The sequence below is a fragment of the Triticum dicoccoides genome, chromosome 5B (assembly GCF_002162155.2).
Source record: "Triticum dicoccoides isolate Atlit2015 ecotype Zavitan chromosome 5B, WEW_v2.0, whole genome shotgun sequence".
Classification (NCBI taxonomy): Eukaryota; Viridiplantae; Streptophyta; class Magnoliopsida; order Poales; family Poaceae; genus Triticum; species Triticum dicoccoides.
This window is the reverse complement of record NC_041389.1, coordinates 280,289,581-280,296,530: the sequence shown is the minus strand read 5'-3', so window position 1 is coordinate 280,296,530 and position 6,950 is coordinate 280,289,581.

Below are 6,950 nucleotides of genomic sequence, written 5' to 3'. Positions count from 1 at the left end.
GGCAGCGGCGGCAGGCCGCGAGAGCGGGCGGCGGGCGCAGCCAGGGCGCGTGGGCCGGGAGGGCCCCGCCTGGTCCCGGCGGGCCTGCGCGGGAGGCGGCGGTGATGTGGGCACGGGCTGCCCACGTGGCAGGATCCGATTCATCCGGGGCGCGGCAGCGGACGCGTCCGGCTCCGTTCGGACGTGTCCGGCGGTGCGGAGAGGAGCGGGGCTAGGGTTAGGGTAGGAAATGATCCGGGATTTCGGGGGAGGGGGTGTTTTTATAGGTAGAGGGAGCTAGGAGTGTCCAAATGAGATGCGGTTTTCGCCCACACGATCGTGATCCGACGACGGAGAGCATGGAAGTGACTTAGATGGGTTATTGGGCTGTTTTGGAGGGGTGTTGGGCTGCAACTCAAAAGAGGCCTTTGCGGTTATGCGGTTTACCGTTGGAGTACCAAAGCTCCAAATGACCCGAAACTTGACAGGCGGCCTACCGGTGCTATACCAGGGCCACTTGGCAAGGCTCGGTCCATTCCGAGAACATTTAACACCCGCACACGAAAAGAGACAAGAGGGGTGCACCGGTGCATGTGGGAGTGTTGGATTACGAAACGGACAACGGGGAAAATGCTCGGATGCATGAGACGAACACGTATGCAAAATGAAATGCACATGATGACATGATATGAGATGCATGACAAAAATAAGATGCAAAACAAAAGACAAAACCCAACCACGGAGGGAATATCATAACACATGGCCGATAATGGCAAGAGTTGGAGATACAAAGATGTAAAGTTACATCCGGGGTGTTACAACACTCCACCACTACAAGAGGATCTCGTCCCGAGATCTTGGACTGAAAGAACTCCGGATATTCGGAACGGAGGTGATCCTCGCGCTCCCAGGTGGCTTCTCGGTCGGAATGGTGTGACCACTTCACTTTCAGGAATTTGATTGACTTGTTGCGAGTCTTGCGGTCGGTTTCTTCAAGAATAGCAACGGGGTGCTCATGATAAGAGAGATCTTCTTGGAGATTGATCTCTTCGAAGTTGATAGTGCGCTCAGGAGTCTTGAAGCACTTGTGAAGCTGTGACACGTAAAACACATCATGCACGTTTGCAAAGTTGGATGGAAGCTCAAGTTGATAGGCGAGGTCGCCTCTTTTGCCAATGATCTTGAAAGGACCCACGTATCTAGGGGCAAGCTTCCCTTTGATACCGAAGCGACGAGTGCCTTTCATTGGAGAGACGTGGAGGTAGACATGGTCTTCGATTTCAAAAGCCAAGTCACGGTGCTTGCTATCATAGTAACTCTTCTGGCGCGATTGCGCGGCTTTGAGATTCTCACGAATGACTTTGCACATCTCTTTGGCTTCTGTGATCAAGTCGTTGCCAAGAAGTTGGCGTTCACCTGTCTCGGACCAATTAAGAGGAGTACGGCACTTTCTGCCATAGAGAATTTCGAATGGGGCCTTGCCCGAACTCGCTTGGAAGCTGTTGTTGTAGGAGAACTCATCATATGGAAGACAATCTTCCCACTTCGTACCGAAAGAGATGACACAAGCCCTGAGCATATCTTCAAGAATTTGATTGACTCGCTCGACTTGGCCACTTGTTTGAGGATGTAAAGCTGTGCTGAAACGAATGTTGGTGCCCATGGCCGTCTGAAAGGAGTCCCATAACTTAGAAGTGAAGACGCTTCCATGATCTAAAGATATCAATTGTGGAATACCGTGCAAGGAGACAATTCTGGAGGTGTATAGCTCTGCCAGCTGAGCTGTTGTGATAGATTCTTTGATAGGAAGCAAACGAGCCACTTTGGTAAGCTTGTCAATGACAACGAGGATAGCATCGTTTCCACGCTTGGACTTAGGAAAACCAGTCACGAAGTCCATCTCGATATGGTCAAACTTCCATTCCGGAATAGCAGGAGGTTGGAGGAGACCAACTGGTCATTGGTGTTCTGCTTTCACCCTTCTGTAGACATCACATTCATTCACGAATTGAGAAATCTCTCGCTTCATTCGAGTCCACCAATACGACTGCTTGAGGTCATGGTACATCTTTGTAATTCCAGGATGAATGGATAGGAGGGAATTGTGTGCCTCATTCATGATGACTTTTCTCAGATCACCTTTTGGAACCACAATTCGATCCTCGAAGAAAAGAGTATCTTTGTCATCCAAGCGATAGCACTTGTATTTGGGAATGCCCTTGTCAATACCACGTTTCACCTTCTTCACCATGGTATCCAGGAGTTGTGCCTCACGAATTTGATCTTCCAAAGTAGGAGAGACTATGAGGTTGGCAAGAAAGCCTTGAGGAACAACTTGAAGATTCAGCTTGCGGAAAGCCTCACAAAGATTCGGTTGAAACGGCTTGAGAATTAGACTGTTGCAATAAGCCTTTCTGCTCAGAGCATCTGCAATCACATTCGCCTTGCCAGGAGTATATTCGATACTCGGATTGTAATCTTGAATCATTTCGACCCATCGAGTTTGCCTGAGGTTGAGGTTGGGTTGAGTGGAGATATACTTGAGGCTCTTGTGATCGGTGAAAATGTCCACTTGCCTTCCCAATAAGAGATGTCTCCATGTTATCAATGCATGGACAACTGCCGCCAACTCAAGATCGTGAGTGGGTAGTTCTTTTCGTTGGGCTTCAACTGACGAGAGGTATAGGCCACAACTTTTTTCTCTTGCATCAACACAACACCGAGACCTTGAAGGGAAGCATCACAGAATACTTCGAATGGCTTGGAAGGAGGAGTCAAGACAGGAGCTGTGACTAGCTTCTCTTTGAGGGTGTTGAAAGCGACGTCACACTCAGTCGTCCAGACATACTTGACATGCTTCTGGAGGAGGTTGGAAAGAGGCTTTGCAATCTTAGAGAAGTTCTCAACGAATCTTCGGCAATAGCTTGCAAGACCAAGAAAACTGCGGAGCTGCTTGACATTCTGAGGAGGCTCCCAATTCAGAACTGCAGACACCTTCTCGGGATTAACAGCAATGCCCTTGGCAAAGATGATATGACCGAGGTAAAGAACTTCATCAAGCCAGAACTCACATTTGGAAAACTTAGCATAGAATTGATGCTCTATGAGCTTGTCGAGCACCAATCGCAAATGTTTGGCATAATCCTGCTTATTCGTGGAGAAGACCAAGATATCATTGAGATACACCAAAACGAATTCATTGGTGTAGGGGTTGAAGATAAAGTTCATCATGCGAGAGAACGTTGGAGGAGCATTGACAAGGCCGAAAGACATGACAACATATTCATAAGAACCATAACTTGTTCTGAAAGCTGTCTTGGGAATATCTTGTTCACGAATGCGAATCTGATGATAACCCATACGAAGGTCAAGCTTGGAGAAAACTTTAGCACCTTTGAGTTGCTTGAAAAGCTCATTGATGTTGGGAAGTGGATACTTGTTCTTGATTGTCTTCTTGTTCAATGGACGGTAATCGACGCAAGGTCGGTCCGTGCCATCCTTCTTCTGGACAAAAAGAACTCCACAACCCCATGGGGATGAACTCGGTGTGATCAAAACCAGACGCTCTTGTTCATCGAGCTGCTTCTTCAATTCCTTCAGCTCCTTGGGTCCAAGCTTGTAAGGACGCTTGCAAACGGGTTCCGTTCCAAGCTCAAGATCAATAACGAACTCAACTGGCCGATGAGGAGGCATACCCGGAAGCTCTTCTAGAAAGACATCTTGGTACTCACAAACGACTGGAATTTGAGAAATAGCATCCAACTCGCCCTTCTCGTTGAGAGAAAACAACCGAATGGTTTCATCACGAGCGGCATAGATGATAACATCCTCAGAAGGGTGTGTCAATTGAATCTGCCTGGCAGCACAATCAAGCTGAGCCTTGTGCTTAGAAAGCCAGTCCATCCCGAGAATTAGATCAATATCAGAGTCGCCAAGAACAAATGGTTTAGAAAGAAATTTATAGTCGCCCATCTTGATAGAAACATCCAGAATCATTGTGGTAGCCCTCATAGAAGAGCCCGGAGAAACAACTCCCATGGGTTTTTCCAACATTTCCGGAATGAAATCATGCTTTGCAACAAATGATCTAGACATGAAACAATGCGAAGCACCGGTATCAAATAAGACTTTTGCAGGAATATCATTAACAGGAAGGTTACCCATGATCACATCTGAAGAATCCTCTGCCTGAGCTGCATTCATCATGTTCACCTTTGCAGACTTTGGATTATGCTTGACCACATCATTGCTTGAAGATCTCACAGGAGGAGGAGGAGGAAGGCGCCTTTGATTGAAGCATTTGTTCGCATAGTGACCTTTCTGCTGGCACTTGTTGCAAGTCACTTCTGAGAGCGGACGATGATGAGGAGCATTTGACCTTGGAGCTTGAGGCTGAGACTTATTCTGATAGCCTGGGTTGGGTGGGTGGGAAGATCCACGACCACCTGAGTTCTTCTGTTGGTAAGGCTGACGAAACGGAGGAGGAAGGTAGAACTTCTGCTGCTTAGCTGCCACTTGTGAGGAAGAAGAAGACTGCACTGCATCCCTGATTCTCTTCTTAGAAGCCTCACACTTGAGCTGAGCACCTTCTTGCTTGAGTGCCATATTGTAGAATTGATCAAACGGAGTAGGCTCAACAAGAACGAGAGCTAACTACAGATCCTCTCTAAGGCCACCTCTGAATTGATAGATCATACTCTTCTCATTAGGAATATCTTGCTTAGCGAAGCGAGCAAGTTTCTGAAACTGCTTGTTGTATTCGTACACTAACATGTTGCCTTGCTTGAGATTGCGGAACTCCTCACGCTTTCTCTCAACAGCACTGGTAAGAATGTGGTGAGCTTTAAAGTCCCGACAGAAATCAGTCCAAGTAATCACTCGACCTCCTTTGGAATCCTTGTATTGCTGGAACCAATCAGCTGCTTGATCCTTGAGCTGAAAAGAATCAAACTTGACATAGTCCTCAGGCCTGACATTGCTTGTTGATATCCACGAGCCAATCATCGGCGTCTGTGGCTTCGGCACAGTAGCTGAAAGACTTCGACTGATTTGCAAGGAATTGGTTGAGGGTAGGAAATAGAGGCTGATGATTGAACTGCCCTTGACCTTGATTCCCTTGGTTGCCTTGGCCTTGGTTGCGCTCTTGCATGAGCTGAATCATCATCTGGGCATGGGCGTTTGAGGCTGCCATCAAATCTTGCCATGCCTCCGGAGGCGGAGGTGGAGGTGGAGGGTTTGCCTGACTCCCATCATTGCGTTCCGGATTCTGACGCGTTGGCGGAGCCATCCTGAAGAGGGTGACATCCGTTAGCATCTTGATAGACATATAGACAAGTTGAATCAACAGATAGAAATTGCAACATATAGTCTTCACACCAAACATTCGAACAAGGATGAACGAATGAATTCCAAAGCAAACATCACACATCCATTAAGGTGAGAAGCCACTTGATAAGAGATTTATGAATGAAATAAACAAGGTGCAACTGGAACAAATAAGTGGTAAGGATTACCCAATCACAAACCAAATATCTGCGGGAAGAAATGCTAGAGCTACTTGAATCCCACCTATAAACTCCCGAAACTTTCTGGTTATGCAATCAGGTGTTGGGGATACAGGGGAAGCAATATATCTCACCCAAACTAACAATCCCTACATCCAGCTGTATCCATCCGTAAACACATAACCAAGAAACCTTCGGAAATCGTGTACCTCAACCTTTGAAAAGCATCCGTTATACGAGTTATGGCAATACTCCCGAACTCCCCAGTACTGGGTGACGCCGAGGTTATCTCACCAACAACTGCATAAAAGAGATTTTCGATGTCGGCAAAACTCAGGTATTCCAGAACTGCAACGATAAAATTGTGATGACAACACCTCAGAGCTCAACTCCCCAGGACACTGCCACAACCCCTAAATGTCAGGAGGCACCAAGAACAATGTTCTCGTCACAAAACCATCGGAACGATTCCAAGATACCCGCGTGATCCTAAATTTTTTTTAGTGAAATTTGAGGAGAGGAAAGTCAAAACATCTACGTCAGGAAACCTCACCAGAGCGACGAAGGGACTGAGGAGTAAAAAGAATCCTACTCTCTGATATATATAATCCTAAGACTCAAAACATTTTTGTTCTAGACTCAACATTGCCAGCAAACAATCAAGAAGGGAGCTCCTAAGTCGGGGATGGCTCTGATTACCAACTTGTAACACCCACGATGCGGCTATATCTCCCACGTGTCGAAGCACGACTTAGAGGCATAACCGCATGGTGGTTTTGTCGCAAGAAGGGTCATCTTCACACAATCCCATGTAATGAACAAGAATGGGATAAAGAGAGTTGGCTTACAATCGCCACTTCACACAATACATAAATTAAGATCAAACATCATTCAAAATACACTCATAGACCGGCTACGGTCAAGTTCAAATGAAAATAAGACAACCCCAAATGCTAGATCCCCGATCGTCCCGCCTGGGCTCCTCTACTGATCATCTGGAAACGATACATAGTAACGACCAAGGGCCTCATCAAATTCCCACTTCAGCTCAGTTGCGCCATCTGCGCTGGTATCCTCGGCACCTGCATCTGTTTTTGGTAGAATCTGTGAGTCACGAGGAGTCAGCAATCTCACACCCGCGAGATCAAGACTATTTAAGCTCATAGGTAGGAAAAGGGGTAATATGGTGGAGCTGCGGCAAGCACTAAGCATATATGGTGGCTAACATATGCAAGTGAGAGCGAGAAGAGAAGCAACACATCGGTCGAGAAGCTAGAAGCGATCAAGAAGTGATCCTGAAACTACTTACGTCAAGCATAACTCAAACCATGTTCACTTCCCGGACTCCGCCGAGAAGAGACCATCACGGCTACACACACGGTTGATGCATTTTAATGAAGCCAAGTGTCAAGTTAACTACAACCGGACATTAACAAATTCCCATCTGCCTCATAACCGCGGGCACGG